Below are 17,044 nucleotides of genomic sequence, written 5' to 3'. Positions count from 1 at the left end.
TGTACACTACTGTTCAAAAGTTTGGGATCACTTAGAAATGTCCTTGTTTTTTAAAATAAAAGCACATTTTTTGTCCATTAGAATAACATCAAATTGATCAGAAATATGGTATTGTTATGCTCGTTGATGGTAGGTTCGGACCAAGATGCAGCGTGGTAGGCGAACATCTTAATTTATTAAATGAACTTCTTGACGCACCCATCCCGTTAGCGGGATCATTTTCATCAACATCCGCTGAATTGCACAGCGCCAAATTCAAATTAAATTACTAAAAATATTTCATTTTCATGAAATCACAAGTGCAATATAGCAAAACATAGCTTAGCTTGTTGTTAATTCACCTGGCGTGTCAGATTTCAATAAAGCTTTTCGGCGAAAGCATAACAAGCGTTAATGTAAGAACATCTCTCCCAGTAGACAAAATATTACAAACAGCTAGCAGCCAAGTAGATTGGTCAAGAAAGCCAGAAAAGCAATAAATTAAATCACTTACCTTTGATGATCTTTGGATGTTTGCACTCACGAGACTCCCAGTTACACAATAAATGTTCCATAAAGATTATTTTGATATCCAAAATACCTCCATTTGTTTGGCGCGTTATGTTCAGAAATCCACAGGCTTCGCAGACGAAGATTCCAAATAGTATCCTTAAAGGTCGTAGAAAGATGTCAAATGTTTTTTATAATCAATCTTCAGGTTGTTTTAACAATATGTAATCGATAATATGTAAACCGGAATGTAGCTTCTTCCATAGGCGAGAGAGAGAAAATGGCCATTGCGCATTAAAAACTCTGCTAACACCCAGCTTTCCACTGACGCGATGGGTTCTTTCTCGCTCATTTTTCAAAATAAAAGCCTGAAACTATGTCTAAAGACTCTTCGCAGCTTGAGGAAGCCATAGGAAATCTGGTTGATATCCCTTTAAATGGAGGCAAGGCATCCAATGGAACAGAGAGCTTTCAGGAAAAACAGCACTTCCTTGTTGGATTTCTCCTCAGGTTTTCTCCTGCAATATCAGTTCTGTTATACTCATAGACAATATTTTGACAGTTTATGAAACTTTAGAGTGTTTTCTATCCTAATCTGACAATTATATGCATATTCTAGTTTCTGGCCCTGAGAAATAGGCAGTTTAAAATTGGTACCTTTTTTTGCCAAAAATGAAAATACTGCCCCCTACACTCAAGAAGTTTTAAATGAACACCGAAAAAACAACAAATACGTAACGTCTAGTAGGGCTAAACAGCACAGTACCAAAAACAAGATCCCATCCCAAAAAGGCTGCCTAAGTATGATCCCCAATCAGAGACAATGATAGCCTCTGATTGGGAACCATACCTGGCCAACAAAGAAATAGAAAACATAGATTGCCCACCCTAGTCACACCCTGACCTAACCAAATAGAGAATTAAAAGGATCTCTAAGGTCAAGGCGTGACAAGTGTAGACATGTTTAATGTTGTAAATGACTATTGTCACTGGAAACAGCAGATTTTTTAAAAAATTTTAATGGAACATCTACATGCCCATTATCAGATACCATCACTCCTGAGATCCTCTGTCCTGTGTCTATGTTATTTTGCCCATCTTTTATTCTTATTAACCAGTCTGAGATATGGCTTTTTCTTTGCAACTCTGCCTAGAAGGCCAGCATCCCGGATTCTGGTTAGAGCCAGTTTGCGCTGTTCTGTGAAGGGAGTGTTGTACGAGATCTTCAGCTTCTTGGCAATTTCTCGTATGGAATAGCCTTCATTTCTCAGAACAAGAATAGACTGACGAGTTTCAGAAGAAAGTTCTTTGTTTTTGGCCATTTTGAGACTGTAATCGAACCCACAAATGCTGATGCTCCAGATACTCAACTAGTCTAAAGAAGGCCAGTTTTATTGCTTCTTTAATCAGCACACAGTTTTCAGCTGTGCTAGCAAAATTGAAAAAGGGTTTTCTAATGATCAATTAGCCCTTTAAAATGATAAACTTGGATTAGCTAACACAACGTGCCATTGGAACACAGGATTGATGTTTGCTGATAATGGGCCTCTGTACGCCTAAAAAAATCAGCTACCATAGTTATTTACAACATTAACAATGTCTACACTGTATTTCTGTATCTCCCCCAAATTAAATGTGATTTGATTTGATATAGTTCACACTTGGAGAGAACTGACTTGGACATCTGCATGTCTGAAGGGAACTTTGTTTATTTTCCTTGGCACTTAATTGATCCTTGGAACTTATTAATTAGAGCCCTATCGTCTTCCCAGTACCCTTTGCCCAATTAGGTACCAATCGACGTTGAAAAGAATAAGACATGTCATCTCAGCAGCTTGATTCACACCCTGATGGCACACAGCCAATTCAGCAATCCACTAAACACATATCTAATATTAATACGTCTCCATTGTCACGCTCGCTGGAATAATTATCGGACCAAGCTGCAGCGCGATATGGTTTCCACATATTTATTAGAAACGCACAAAACAACAAAGAACGAAACACACAACGAACTGTAACTAAGAGGTGTAACATACACTAACTCAAAACAATATCCCATACACACAGGTGGAAAAAATGCTACTTAAATATGATCCCCAATTAGAGACAACGATAGCCAGCTGCCTCTAATTGGGAATCATACCAAACACCAACATAGAAAAACGAAACTAGAACCCAACATAGAAAATAATAACTAGAAAACCCCCCAGTCACGCCCTGACATACTTTACCATAGAAAATAAGGTCTCTCTATCGTCAGGACGTGACATCCATTAATAACTGATCAGGTAATGGATTCCATTTGAACAGTGTGTGAGGGAGAACTCCTTCGGGATCCTGATTACAGTATCAAGCAAAATGATTTTGATACATTTCCACTGACAATAGTAGAAAAGTTATAACATGGATTATCTGTACGTCATGGACAATGACATGTGAGACTGACAGGATCTCGAAGTCCCACTTATCTCATGATAACACATTCCTCTGACCGCCTCGAATGCTACATGGACGGCTGAGATTTCCTAGGCATTAGATTAATCAAAGGACCGTGTCAATTGATTGTCTTGACATATCGTCATATGTGTGTGAAACCATCTTCTCAACCTCACTAGAGGAACCAGAGCCATTTATTTATTTATCATTTCCTTTTACTCGTTTCAAAAACATCACATAACAGATAGTAAGACAATTCCATTGAAAGAAAGAAGATAACAACCAAAAGGTTTAATACTGATGTGCCTGTATTTTAGTTTAAAAGCAGCCTAATGAGCGGCAATTAGGAAATCACACATCCCTCATTAGCTCCTCTCTGCCTGGGTTCAATAATTGATGAATTTGTTATATTTTAATATATCACTTTAACACAGGAAGATATCCACAAGCTCGATCTGCCTTTGTTGGCCTTTTATCTGTCCTCGCAGGACGGAGGAACAAATTAATTACACGGCCATTCGTCATGAACATCCATGATGAATGTCTAATCAGGAAGCCATGTTAATTCCCTGCATTTGGGTTAATGACAAAGCCTGCCATCTGCTGCAGCAACAGGTCATTTAAGAGTTATGTTTCACCACCATCTCTTGGCACATGCTTTTGCCATGGCATGATCTGTGAATGTGAAGAGTGAGCCGTCATATACTTGATACACTCACTTGACTTTATTGACTGAACCAGGCTAACAGTATGTGTTAATCAACTTGTGACTAGTTCAAGTGAACTGTCTCCAGATCTCTACAGGGGTCTTACTTCAGCAAGGCAATGTGTTGTAACTGGAAGAAGGTCCATGCTACTTTTCATACAAAGACAATGAAGGAGAACATACAGTCAGTGTGGCTGATGATATGCATGCAGATTGCTTCACATCAATCCCATAATGTACATTCTTAGAAAATAAGGTTCTTTCTAGAACCTAAAACAGTTCTTTGACTATCCCCACATGTAAACCCTTTGAAGAACCCTTTTGAGTTCCATGTAAAACCCCTTTCCACAGAGGGTTCTACATGGAAACCAAAAGAGTTCTACCTGGAACCAAAAAGGTTTCTACTTGGAACCAAAAAGGGTTATCCTATGGAAAGAATGCCTTTGGAACCCTTTCTTCTACATGAGGAGCCTATTTTGGCACCATTAGACAGTTTTAATGACCTCTGAATAATACATGCTGAGGGAGATATAGGAAAGAACTGAATGAATAGTAAATGGATAAGATCTAAATGCAGTTGGGAGTGTGAAGTGAGGAGTGTGACATGATTAAAATGTAATCACAAAACGATCTGCGGAGTTTCCTTAATGGCCCCTCCGATGGCTAGTGACCCTCCATCCCCTATGCAGGTTGCGATTACACTCTCCTAAACTGTATATGCTGCACTTTTTTTCACCTCAGGCTGTGCCACTGCAACCAAATCTTTAGTCTTTGTGAAGTTACTCTGTATGGTCTTTCAAATTAGGTTATTCATAAATGTGTGTGCATGCTCACACGTGTTTGAATATGTGCCTCTTGTGTGTTTATCTGACTTTATGGATGTGTATAATTTGTGCTGCAGAGTGCAGGCAGAGACTGGGCTGTTTGCCCCATGCTCAAGGCCAAGTGCAGTCTGGGTCTCCAGTAATCATACTACTCTGGGTCTTGTCCTCCTCTGGTGAGAGGGGCTAGGAGTGGCGCTTCTCTGTCAGAAAGTTTCAAGTACATGCACAAGTACAGTAAAATGTCTTTAATGCAAGCTCTAAACCCAACAATGCATTGATCAATATTGATGTAGTACTAAGAAATAAGAAGAACAGAAGAAAGTAAGAAGCTATATACAGGGTCAGTTCTAATACCCTATTTACAATGTGCAGGGATACTGGAGTAATAGAGGGGTAAGGGGTAAGGTGACTAGGCATCAGGATGGATGATAGAGTAGCAGCAGTGTAAATTAAGATTGTATGTGAGTGTATGCATGTGTATAGTCAGTATAAATATGTGTGCATGTTATGTGTGTGTTGGAGTGTCAGTGTGCGTGAATGTGCAGAGTCCTGTGAGTGTGCATAGACAATGATGTAATGGTTGTTTAGTTGGTCAGTGGACACCAATCAAGGTTGAAAGGACTGATCTTTGTAAAAGTAAATAACAATATCATATCAAATAACAATGTTTTTAAATGAAAACACAACTGTGAGCTGATAAAAGCCTATTTCGGCTTCCTACTGATAAACAGAGAAATTAAAATAACTACATGTAGGATGGATGCAACAGAATGAAAAAGCAATTGTCAGCAAACATAGCAAAATACAAGTTTATAAAAAAGAGATAAAAGAGGAATCCCAGGTAGCACCTCTGGTTCTTTGGAAAGTACTATTTTGTTTTCCCATTTGGTTCTGGGAAGAAAGCCATACGTTCCCTGAACTTTAAAACATTTTGAGAACATAAGTAAAAATGTAACCTGTTTTGGGAATGTTCATTTTCAGGTTGCAGGGAGGTACTGATAAAGTTTTTCTGTCATTCCTTGGCATTTTTGCTGGGAGGTTTTATTAATGTAAATGAAGGTAATTAAATAATGTTCTGAGAACATCTTTCAATAAGACTTCTAATAACGCTGCTAGTTTAAGTTTACTGTTTTGAACTCCAATCACAGATAGGTCACATGGAAATGAATTTGTTTAGGCATGAATCATGCAAACACATCATTTTTTATTGTGGCATTAGTGAGATTTTAACCTATGATCTTCTGCTCTATATCCATGGAATTAGTCCACCGCACCAACAGGATGTAGCTAGCATGCCATGTTTTTTGGTTACTCATAAAAAGCTTTTAATTATTTTTGTCTATTCAATCAGACCCTATTTCAAAGGAAATTACTCATTAAGAGGTGTGGCCAATTAGTGGGCGCGGACACATAGTTTTGTTGATGCTGAGAACGGAATGTATATGTTTTTAAATAACGTTATTTTATTTGTTTAATTTTTAATTTCACCTTTATTTAACCAGGTAAGCTAGTTGAGAACAAGTTCTCATTTGCAACTGCGACCTGGCCAAGATAAAGTTTAGCAGTTCGACACATACAACAACACAGAGTTACACATGGAATGAACAAAACATACAGTAAATAATACAGTAGAAAAAAAAGAAAACAATGTCTATATACAGTGAGTGCAAATTAGGTCAAATAAGGGAGTTAAGGCAATAAATAGGCCATGGTGGCGAAGTAATTACAATATGGCAATTAAACACTGGAATGGTAGATGTCCAAAAGATTGATGTGCAAGTAGAGATACTGTGGTGCAAAAGGAGCAAAATAAATAAATACAGTATGGGGATGAGTTAGATAGACGGGCTGTATACAGATGGGCTATGAACAGGTGCAGTGATCTGTGAGCTGCTCTGACCGATGGTTCTTAAAGTTAGTGAGGGAGATGGGAATATCCAGCTTCAGTGATTTTTGCAGTTCGTTCCAGTCAGTGGCAGCAGAAAACTGGAAAGAGAGGCGACCAAAGGAGGAATTGGCTTTGGGGGTGACCAGTGAGATATACTGTACCTTCTGGAGTGTGTGCTACGAGTGGGTGCTGCTATAGTGACCAGCAAGCTGAGATAGGGCGGGGCTTTACCTAGCAGAGACTTGTAGATAACCTGTAGCTAGTGGTTTTGGCGACGAGTATGAAGCGAGGGCCAGCCAACGAGAGCGTACAGGTTGCAGTGATGGGTAGTATATGAGGCTTTGGTGACAAAACGGATGGCACTGTGATAGACATCCAGTTTGCTGAGAGTGTTGGAGGCTATTTTATAGATGATATCGCCGAAGTCATGGATCGGTAGGATGGTCAGTTTTACGATGGTATGTTTGGCAGCATGAGTGAAGGAAGCTTTGTTGCGAAATAGGAAGCCGATTCTAGATTTCATTTTTGATTGGAGATGCTTAGTATGAGTCTGGAAAGAGAGTTTACAGTCTAGCCAGACACCTATACGTGTAGTTATCCACGTATTCTAAGTCAGAGCCGTCCAGAGTAGTGATGCTGGATGGGCGGGCAAGTGCGGGCAATGATCGGTTGAGTAGCATGCATTTAGTTTTATTTGCGTTTAAGAGCAGTTGGAGGCCACGGAGGGAGAGTTGTGTGGCATTGAAGCTCGTCTGGAGGTTAGTTAACAGTGTCCAAAGAAGGGCCAGAAGTATACAGAATGGTGTCGTCTGCGTAGAGGTGGATCAGTGAATCACCAGCAGCAAGAGCGACGTCATTGAAGTATACAGAATGGTGTTGTCTGCGTAGAGGTGGATCAGGGAATCACCAGCAGCAAGAGCGACGTCATTGATGTATACAGAGAAGAGAGTCGGCCTGACAATTTAACCCTGTGGCACCCCCATAGAGACTGCCAGAGGTCCGGACAACAGGCCCTCCGATTTGACACACTGAGCTCTATCAGAGAAGTAGTTGGTATACCAGGCGAGGCAATCATTTGAGAAACCAAGGCTGTTGAGTCTGCCAATAAGAATGTGGTGATTGACAGTCGAAAGCCTTGGCCAGGTCGATGAAGACGGCTAAACAGTACTGTCTTTTATCAATGATATTGTTTAGGACCTTGAGCGTGGCTGAGGTGCATCCATGACCAGCTCGGAAACCAGATTGCATAGCGGAGAAGGTACGCTGTGATTCAAAATGTTCAGTAATCTGTTTGTTAACTTGGCTTTTGAAGACCTTAGAGATGCACGGTAGGATATATATAGGTCTGTAGCAGTTTGGGTCCATAGTGTTTCCCCCTTTGAAGAGGGGGATGACCACGGCAGCTTTCCAATCTTTGGGAATCTCAGACGATACAAAAGAGAGGTTGAACAGGCTAGTAATAGGGGTTGCAACAATTTCGGGAGATAATTTTAGAAAGAGAGGGTCCAGATTGTCTAGCCCGGCTGATTTGTAGGGCTCCAGATTTTGCAGCTCTTTCAGAACATCAGCTATCTGGATATGGGTGAAGGAGAAATTGTGGGGGCTTGGGCGGGTTGCTGTGGAGGGTGCCGGGCAGTTGACTGGGGTAGGGGTAGCCAGGTGGAAAGCATGGCCAGCCGTAGAGAAATGCTTATTGAAATTCTCAATTATTGTGGATTTGTCGGTTATAACAGTGTTTCCTAGCCTCAGAGCAGTGGGTAGCTGGGATGAGGTGCTCTTATTCTCCATGGACTTTACAGTGTCCCAGAACTTTTTTGAGTTTGTACTGCAGGATGCAAATTTCTGTTTAAAAAAGCTAGCCTTAGCTTTCCTAACTGCCTGTGTATATTGGTTCCCAACTTCCCTGAAAAGTTACATATCACGGGGGCTATTCGATGCTAATGCAGAACGCCACAGGATGTTTTTGTGCTGGTCAAGGGCAGACAGGTCTGGAGTGAACCAAGGGCTATATCTATTCCTGGTTCTACATTTTTTGAATGGGGCATGCCTATTTAAGATGGTGAGGAAGGCACTTTTAAAGAATAACCAGGCACCCTCTGCTGTCGGGATGAGGTCAATGTCCTTCCAGGATACCCCGGCCAGGTCGATTAGAAAGGCCTGCTCGCAGAAGTGTTTTAGGGAGCGTTTGAACATGACCAATGTTTTCTTGTGAGAGCATGACTTCAAATAGGACCATGAGTAAACATGCAAAAAACATAATGCTGAAGAACTGGAATTCCCATTAAAGATAGCTCTTTCTGAACATTCTGAGAACATGACCTTAAATAGAACCATGCGGAAACTACAGAAAACGTTTTTCTGAAGTACTGAAATTCCCACAGAATAACTTTTTTTTTTAACATTCTCTGAACATTCTGAGAACATGACTTTAAATAGAACCATGAAAAACCTGTAGAAAACGTTATTCTGAGGTTCTGAAATCCCCACATTGTTTCTTTACGTTCTCTGAACGTTCTGAGAACATGACTTTAAATAGAACCATGAAAAAACCTGTAGAAAACGTTATGCTGAAGTCCTGAAATGCTCACAGAAGAACGTTGTTTCTTAATGTTCTCTGAACAATTTGAGAACATTGCTTTAAATAGAACCTTGAGGAAGCCTGTAGGAAACGTTATGGGAAGGTTGTATGAAAAATAACTCTAGGACAACCACGCTCTCACCAAGCTCTAAGAAACATATGGTTCTCAGAACATTATGTGCTAGCTGGGATGTTCTCCAAGAACTGTTAGGGGCATGATGATACATATTCATGAGCTGATGATGTGTAAGTAATGTGCAAAGGTTCAAATGAAATGGTAACACGCCAGATCAGTTATAGCCAGCTACCCTGGGATAACACTCAGTGACAGATCTCAAACTAATGTAAAACCAGGCGTATCATATCTTTCGCCACACGGAGGGCCAGCAGAATGAAATTCAATACATTTTCAATTCTATACTATAATCCTTATGCATGAGTTGTTCTCAATCTCATCCTGAAACATAAGCTGGTGCAAAAGCCCATGTATCATGCAAATACATTTTTATAGACAATGGGTTTCAGGATGAGCCAAACCAGATAAGATGGCCATTACACGTTTGATCACAAACACTCTGAGATACCCTCTTGCAAGCTTAACACACACATACCACACACACACACATTTAACTCTTCATCGGCCATCCTTGCAGATGGTGAAAAGGAGTCATCTCCAAACATAATAGCGTAGAATAGTTGAGTGTCCTATTCCTTCTCCCAGTGAGTTTATAATAGTAGAGACACACTACTGAATAACTGTACATGAATATTAATTTATACCTGTCCACACAATGATACTAACTTTGACTCAGAGCCTATACTTGGAATTCCTACTTAAGTCACCATAGAATCTTCCAAGTACGAGTCACTGAGAGAGCAGGGACTACCGTCTAAAAACCATTTTTGTGGAAATATAATTATTTGGATGTGATTTACTGACACTCACAGCACTTTCACAGAGAATCCCACAAGGATGCCCTTGAGATTGAATTGTTCCTTATATCAGTCAGACTGGTATGAAGTGACTCATCTTAATGTCTCCTGTTTTCATTCTTTCATTATTCCCATCCTGTCCTTCCACCTCTCTCCAAAATAATGATTTCTCTCTGTCACAACTGCCAAACGCTTATCATTCTATGGCCCTATTGGCGTGTCAAAGAGGAGGCTGGCCTATTAGCAGTCCCAGTAATGGAGATGTATTTCAGTGTGACAGCTCCCATCATCTCAGGAAATAATGCAACACTTCGATTGATTTAAAAAAATTATCTTATTTTAACACCGGCTACATGCCTGCAGGGCTTTCGGAAAGTATTCAGACCCATTGACCTTTTCCACGTTTTGTTACGTTACAGCCGTATTCTAAAATTGATTAAATAGTTTTTTCCCCTCACCAGTCTACATACAATACCCCATAATGACAAAGCTTAAACCGGATTGTATGCTTGGCACACCTGTATTTGGGGAATTTCTCCCTATTCTTTGCAGATCCTCTCAAGCTCAGTCATGTTGGATGGGGAGCGTCGCTGCACAGCTATCTTCAGGCCTCTCCAGAGATGTTCGATCAGGTTCAAGTCCAGGCTCTGGCTGGGCCACTCAAAGACATTCAGAGACTTGTCCCAAAGCCACTCCTGCATTGTCTTAGCTTTGTACTTAGCATCGTTGTCTTGGTGGAATGTGAACCTTCGCCCCCATTCTGAGGTCCTGAGCGCTCTGGCGCAGGTTTTCATCAAGGATCTCTCTGTACTTTGCTCCGTTCATATTCCCCTTGATCCTGACTAATCTCCTAGTCCCTCCCACTGAAAAACATCCCCACAGCATGATGTTGCCACCAGCATGCTTCACCGTAGGGATGGTGCCAGATTTCCTCCAGTCATGACACTTGGCATTCAGGACAAATAGTTCAATCTTGGTTTCCTCAGACCAGAGAATCTTGTTTCTCATGGTCTGAGAGTCCTTTAGGTGCTTTTTGGAAAACTCCAAGTGGGCTATCGTGCATTTTACTGAGGAGAGGTTTCCATCCAGCCACTTTACCATAAAGGCCTGATTGGTGGAGTTCTGCAGAGGTGGTTGTCCTTCTGAAAGGTTCTCCCATTTCCACAGGGGAACTCTGGAGCTCTGTCAGAGTAACCATCATGTTCTTGGTCACCTCCCTGACCAAGGCCCTTCTCCCTGGTTGTTCAGTTTGGTTGGGCGGCCAGCCCTAGGAATAGTCTTGGTTGTTTCAAGAATGATGGAGGCCACTGTATTCTTGGGGACCTCCAATGCTGCAAAAACATGTTAGTACCCTTCTCCAGATCTGTGCCTCAACACAATCCTTTCTCGGATCTCTACAGACAATTCATTCAACCTCATGGCCTGGTTTTTGCTCTGACATGCACTGTCAAATGTGGGACCTTATAAAGAAAGGTGTGTGCCTTTCCAACTCGTGTTCAATCAATTGAATTTATCACAGGTGGACTCAATCAAGTTGAGTCCACCTGTTGAGTCCACAAGTTGTAGTTCAATTTCTAGTCTCATAGCAAGGGTCTGAATACTTATGTAAATAATATATCTGTTTTTTATTTTAATACATTTGTAAAAAAAAAAAAATCTAAAAATCTATTTTCGCTTTGTCATTATGGGGTAGTGTGTGTAAATTGATGAGGAAAACATTTATTTAATACATTTTAAAGTAAGGCTGTAACATAAAACATTTTGGAAAAGGGAAGGGGTCTGAATACTTTCTGAATGCATTGAACCATTTAATTTCACAATGGCGTGTTCGCTAGAGACACTCCACTGTCTTTCGGAATACTTTTAAATGAATCACGTTTGGCCCTTTGGTTTATACATTCTAAATGATGGAAACGCTTACATTCCAATCAGATTTCAATCAGACTATCAGTCTTTTCAAAAGGCCATTGTCACAGGATTCAATCATCAAAAAGGGAAAAAACTGAATCGGTAATTATTATATTATTCACAGACTCATAATGGGTATGCATGATAAGTGTGAAATATATTTTCATTAGAATGCTGATGGGTCCAAACGTACAAGCAATAATAACATTGTTGAGGATATGCAACTTTGGAACCATTTCTAGGTCATCTTGAAATGAAATTTTCCTTCTTTTGTTTCCAAATGAGTGTGTGGTGAAAAGAGTGCATTGTGCCTGCTTATCCTCAGTCATCATTTCTCCTCTTATGATAACGATCTGTCTTCGTCAGGAATCTCTATTTGTCATTGAATATTCAGAAACCTGCTCATTAACATTGTACATTCTATACCACCTAATGGATGATTCGTTGTTGTTCATCCTCTACAACTTTCATCTGTTCAATGTTTGAGGGGGAAAAACACTATCTGGTGTCTAAGATCTGTGACAAAACACTGAGATCATTCAAACAACACAAACGAGGTGTGCTTGTTCCCTGGCTGCACCAGTCAATGGATTTTACTCTGAATTTCACCCACTGACTTGAATTACTTACCCACTGACTTGCATTACTTAACATGTTTTCTAGACTTGAATATTCATCTAAATTCCCCTCGGGCTAGTCGGTTATCAAGCCAAAATTGAAAAAGTAGTAATAATATTGCTTAAAATGCAATCCACTGTACTCATGTTACTCCATCCAGCAAATGCCCGGCATGAGTTATTAGCTGAAATTCAAGTATATTAGTGTTCTGTATCTAGAAGGTAATTGTTTTGAATAGACTGAACCCTCGGTAGCACTTTTTGAAGATCTTTCTGATCGCTTGCATTGCTGCGAAGTGCCAGGAGCACAGCAGAAAAGGACTGTGTAATTTATGTATCTATGCTGTTTTGCCTTTCCCAGTGAGTATGCTGGAAAGCTCCAGAAGGTAACCTAATTGGATACAGAGTGGCTGTGTGCCCTTCACAAACAGAAAAAAAAACACCCTTTTCAAATTAATGGGAAGGCTGCATTGCTATTTTGGATTTTCTACTCTTTTGAAGAAGGCAGATTTAGAGGGTTTTTTATAGCCACACAGGCACATGCATAGAACGCAATGTTGTCATGTTTTGCCTCAATAAAAGTGAGGGGTTAGGGATTAGGTTGCAATGTGAATACCTTCTGGCTGTCTGCCACAGAGAGTGAGTCAAATGTCTTCTGTCAAATTCAAGGCATCGATCTGACACTGGTACATACAACTCATGCTGTACTTCCCTTCAACACCCAGTTGACTAAATACTCATGTAATTCCAGTCTCATTACACTTTGAATATGACATATCAACATCCTGTTGCTATTAAATCTAAATATTATAAACTATCACACTGATTGCAATACAGCCAGGAAATGTATTGTATATCACCTGGTAATGAACAAGTGCAGCAGGCAGTGTGTGTGTGAAAGAGAGAGCCCTATTTCCCAATATTAGAGCAATGCTAATTTCCTTCATCCAGGATTCAAACAGCCACACAGAGCTATAAGTCATAGCTGCCAAGTAAAAGCCTTTACAGTTATTTAATGTAAGTCTGGCTCTGGTGGCTGATGTAGAGTGTCTCTATCTGAATGACCTTGGCTCTCCTGCGCTACAGTGGTGTTCTCTCCCTCCCTCTCTCTCCATCTTCCTCTCTACCTGAGTTTGTGCATAGGAGGGAAAGATACGGCTCTGTGATCAGACATAGTGATACAGTCCAGGAAGTGTATCGTCAAGGCACAGCTTATACTAAAACAAATAACATTTTATTTGTCACATACTTTGTAAACAACAGGTGTAGAGTAACAGTGTAAAATGCAGAGATAAAGATAAAAAATATATATATATAATATATAAGAGGTGACATGAGGAATAAATACACAGTGAACAAGAATAACGAGTAAAAATAACATAGCTATATACAGGGAGTACCAGTAACAAGTCAGTGTGCAGGGGGGTAGAAGTAATTGAGGTAGCTATGTACATATCGGTAGGGTAAAAGTGATAGGATGTATGATAGACAGTAGCAGAAGTGGGTAGCCATTTGATGAGCTATTTAGCAGTCGTGTTTAGCACACTTATGGCTTGGGGGTAGAAGCTGTTCAGGGTCCTGTTGGTTCCAGACTTGGTGCACTGGTACTGCTTGCCGTGCGGTAGCAGAAAGAAAGTCTATATCTTGGGAGTCTTTGACCATTTTTGGGGCTTTCCTCTGACACTGCCTCATATAGAGGTCCTGGATGGCAGGGAGCTCGGCCCCAGTGATGTACTGGGCCGTGCTCACCACACTCTGTAGTGCCTTGCGGTCGGGGAGCCTTGCAGTTACCGTATCAAGTGGTGATGCAACCTTCTGAGGGGGAAGAGGCGCTGTCGTGCCCTCTTCACAACTGTGTGGGTGTGTGTGGACCATGTTCAATCCTTAGTGATGTGGACACCGAGGAACTTGAAACTCTCCACCTGCTCAACTTCAGCCCCCTGCTCGCCCCTCGATTTCCTGTAGTCCACGATCAGCTCCTTTGTCTTGTTGACGTTGAAGGAGAGGTTGTTGTCCTGGCACCACATTGCCAGGTCTCTGATATCCTCCATATAGGCTGCCTCATCATCACCGGTGATCAGTCCTACAACTGCCGTGTCGTCTGAAAACCTGATGATGGAGTCGTGCGAGGCCACCCAGTCGAACCGGTAAATAACGTTATATTGTGTTCCATGCATTTTCTTTCTAGTCACACAAAAAAAAACGCAACAACGCGCCTATGCAAAGCCCTCATTCTGTCACTCAGAAACATATTCCAGCTATTGCCTGCAAGTTTAACATCTCTGCCAGTGTGTGTGCGTGTTAGGGCTAAACATAGGCTGACGTTACAAGAGTGATTCAGAAAATAGGGAGAGAGATTTTTAATTAGCTAGAGAAGAAGGGATTCACTTTTTCAATGCTACTTAAGGATACCATGGGCCTAGCTTTCACATTTTTAATTATGGTACCGCTCCGCACACACAAACTTGGTAGCTAGCGAAGTCAAAGGACATTCAAAGTTCCTCCATAGAAAGCAGCTCCTTCTAGGTATGATTCTGTGGAACTACTACAGATAATACATGTCATAACAAGATGCCCAGCGCCACAAGCCTCCTCCTCACCCTCTCTCGCTCTCTCCCCACCCACAAATGTTCAGTTGCATCTTGTGCTATAGATGACACTTGTCTGTCCATCATGCATGTAAACAACAAGCGTGCCTGTTCTATCCTCACTGATTGGTGAAGATAAATGTAAAAAAAACCTTTATTTTGTTGGTTGGAACAGTGGAACGGAACAAAACAAATTGTGGTTCTGTTCAGAACGAAACTATTGGAAAATAATTTTGGTTCCGACTCCTGCTAAGCACACCCCTGAGGAGCCCCTGTATTCATGGTCAGCATGGCTGATGTTGTTGCGTCGAGGCTGTAATCGAGACTGTAATCTCTGCCAAAGATGCTTCAACAAAGTACTGAGTAAAGTGTCTGAATACTTATGTAAATGTAATTTTTTTTAAAAGAAGATAAATATTCAAACATTTCTAAAAACCTGTTTTTGCCTTGTCATTATGGGTATTGTGTGTAGATTGATGAGGGGAAAACTATTTAATACATTTTAGACTAAGGCTGAAACGTAACAAAATGTGGAAAAAGTCAAGGGGTCTGAATACTTTCCAAATACACTGTAGGTATTCCTTTTGTCAGTTTCTCCTTTTAATGGCACATGTTCAAAGTGGACGGCCCTTGATAATGTCTCTCACCTGAGCCGCCACTGTCCTTTACAGTCCATTATGTCTTGTTCATTTTCCTACCAGTACAGCAGCAGCATGAGAGAAGTTAGGACTGGATCTCTCTCCATGCTCACTCCACATGGACCCATGTTGCACTCCTGAGATAAAAAGCATGAGAGAAAAGGCAGTTGAAAGCTTCGACTGGATGCTGTGTACAGGTTGCTGGCTTGGACTCAGGTCTCACGGTAGAAATGGTGAAGGACCATACTGACCGTAATTTTTGTCATTTTCAGCTGGTCACCTTCGCCATAACCGCGAGAGAGGACAGCCCAGAACAACAGTTTAGTTTAGAATAACAGCACACAGTTGAACCCCCCCCCCCCCCCAATTGTCTTACACTCCCCTACCATCTCGGCAATCTCACTGCAGGGTTGCAGGTCAGGCAGTCAGATGGCTAATCCTTAGGGAGAAATCCCGACTATCCAGCAGACCCAATCTGGTGAGATTTGTTATTGAGGCAAGACAAAAACAAAGAAAAGAAAACAACACCAATACACGTCTATCACTAAGGTGGTGGAAAACTTAAATTAATTTGGAGTAATTGTCATTCATTACCAACATCTCTTTTTTCCCTTTACAGGCAGGCATGTGAAGAAAAAACATTTGCATATTTACCAAAGGGCCCCAGGGACCGGTAATTCCCCCTTTGGACACATGACTCACATTGTAATTCATGCATCCCAAAAAAACAACAACACTGCCTGTTAAATCAAAAATAAACAAATTAGAATAACAAATCAAATAATCTATTGATAACTCCATAAGGAAATAATTGTATCCCATAAGGTAATGTAAAATAGAACAGAGACAGCTCTCTCTCTCTGTCCTTCTCGTGGTCCAAATCACACATAGGATCATTGATTAATTATAAACTTCTTCCTAATTATTAGTTTTTACATAGCCCATAAAAATAAAAAAATGTCTCCTGTCGTTCTAGTGAGGGTGATCAGGCCTCATCAGGAAGTCAGAACAGAGGTCAGAGGTCAGCCAGCCCTATTGAGTGACTGTTTATTTTCCTGTACCTCAGACATTATTTTTTTTAAACTCAGCTCGCACAGAACTGGTTGGGGTATCCATTTTTTCACGCACTTAGTAATCCTCTTTCACACTGAAGCTATTTGCCTGACAGCTCTCATTCACTTTGTACAGTCAGCTTAATATCCACATTTCAATCTCTTAACATCCAAATTTCAATCAATAATTTTTTAATCAAAATTCCAATGAGCTTAACAACCAAATTTCAGTCAATCATCTTATTTTCCACATTTCAATCAGATTAACAAGTCCTTTCCACACGCACAACCGTACACAACTTTCACATCCACATTCACTTAGTAACCAACACAAACAAACACACTCGGTAATCTCCCTTTGTCACACCCTGATCTGTTTCACCT

Source organism: Oncorhynchus mykiss, chromosome 12 (genome assembly GCF_057628025.1).
Source record: "Oncorhynchus mykiss isolate SJ-2025 chromosome 12, ASM5762802v1, whole genome shotgun sequence".
Taxonomy (NCBI): Eukaryota; Metazoa; Chordata; class Actinopteri; order Salmoniformes; family Salmonidae; genus Oncorhynchus; species Oncorhynchus mykiss.
Note: the sequence above shows the minus strand (reverse complement) of the source record.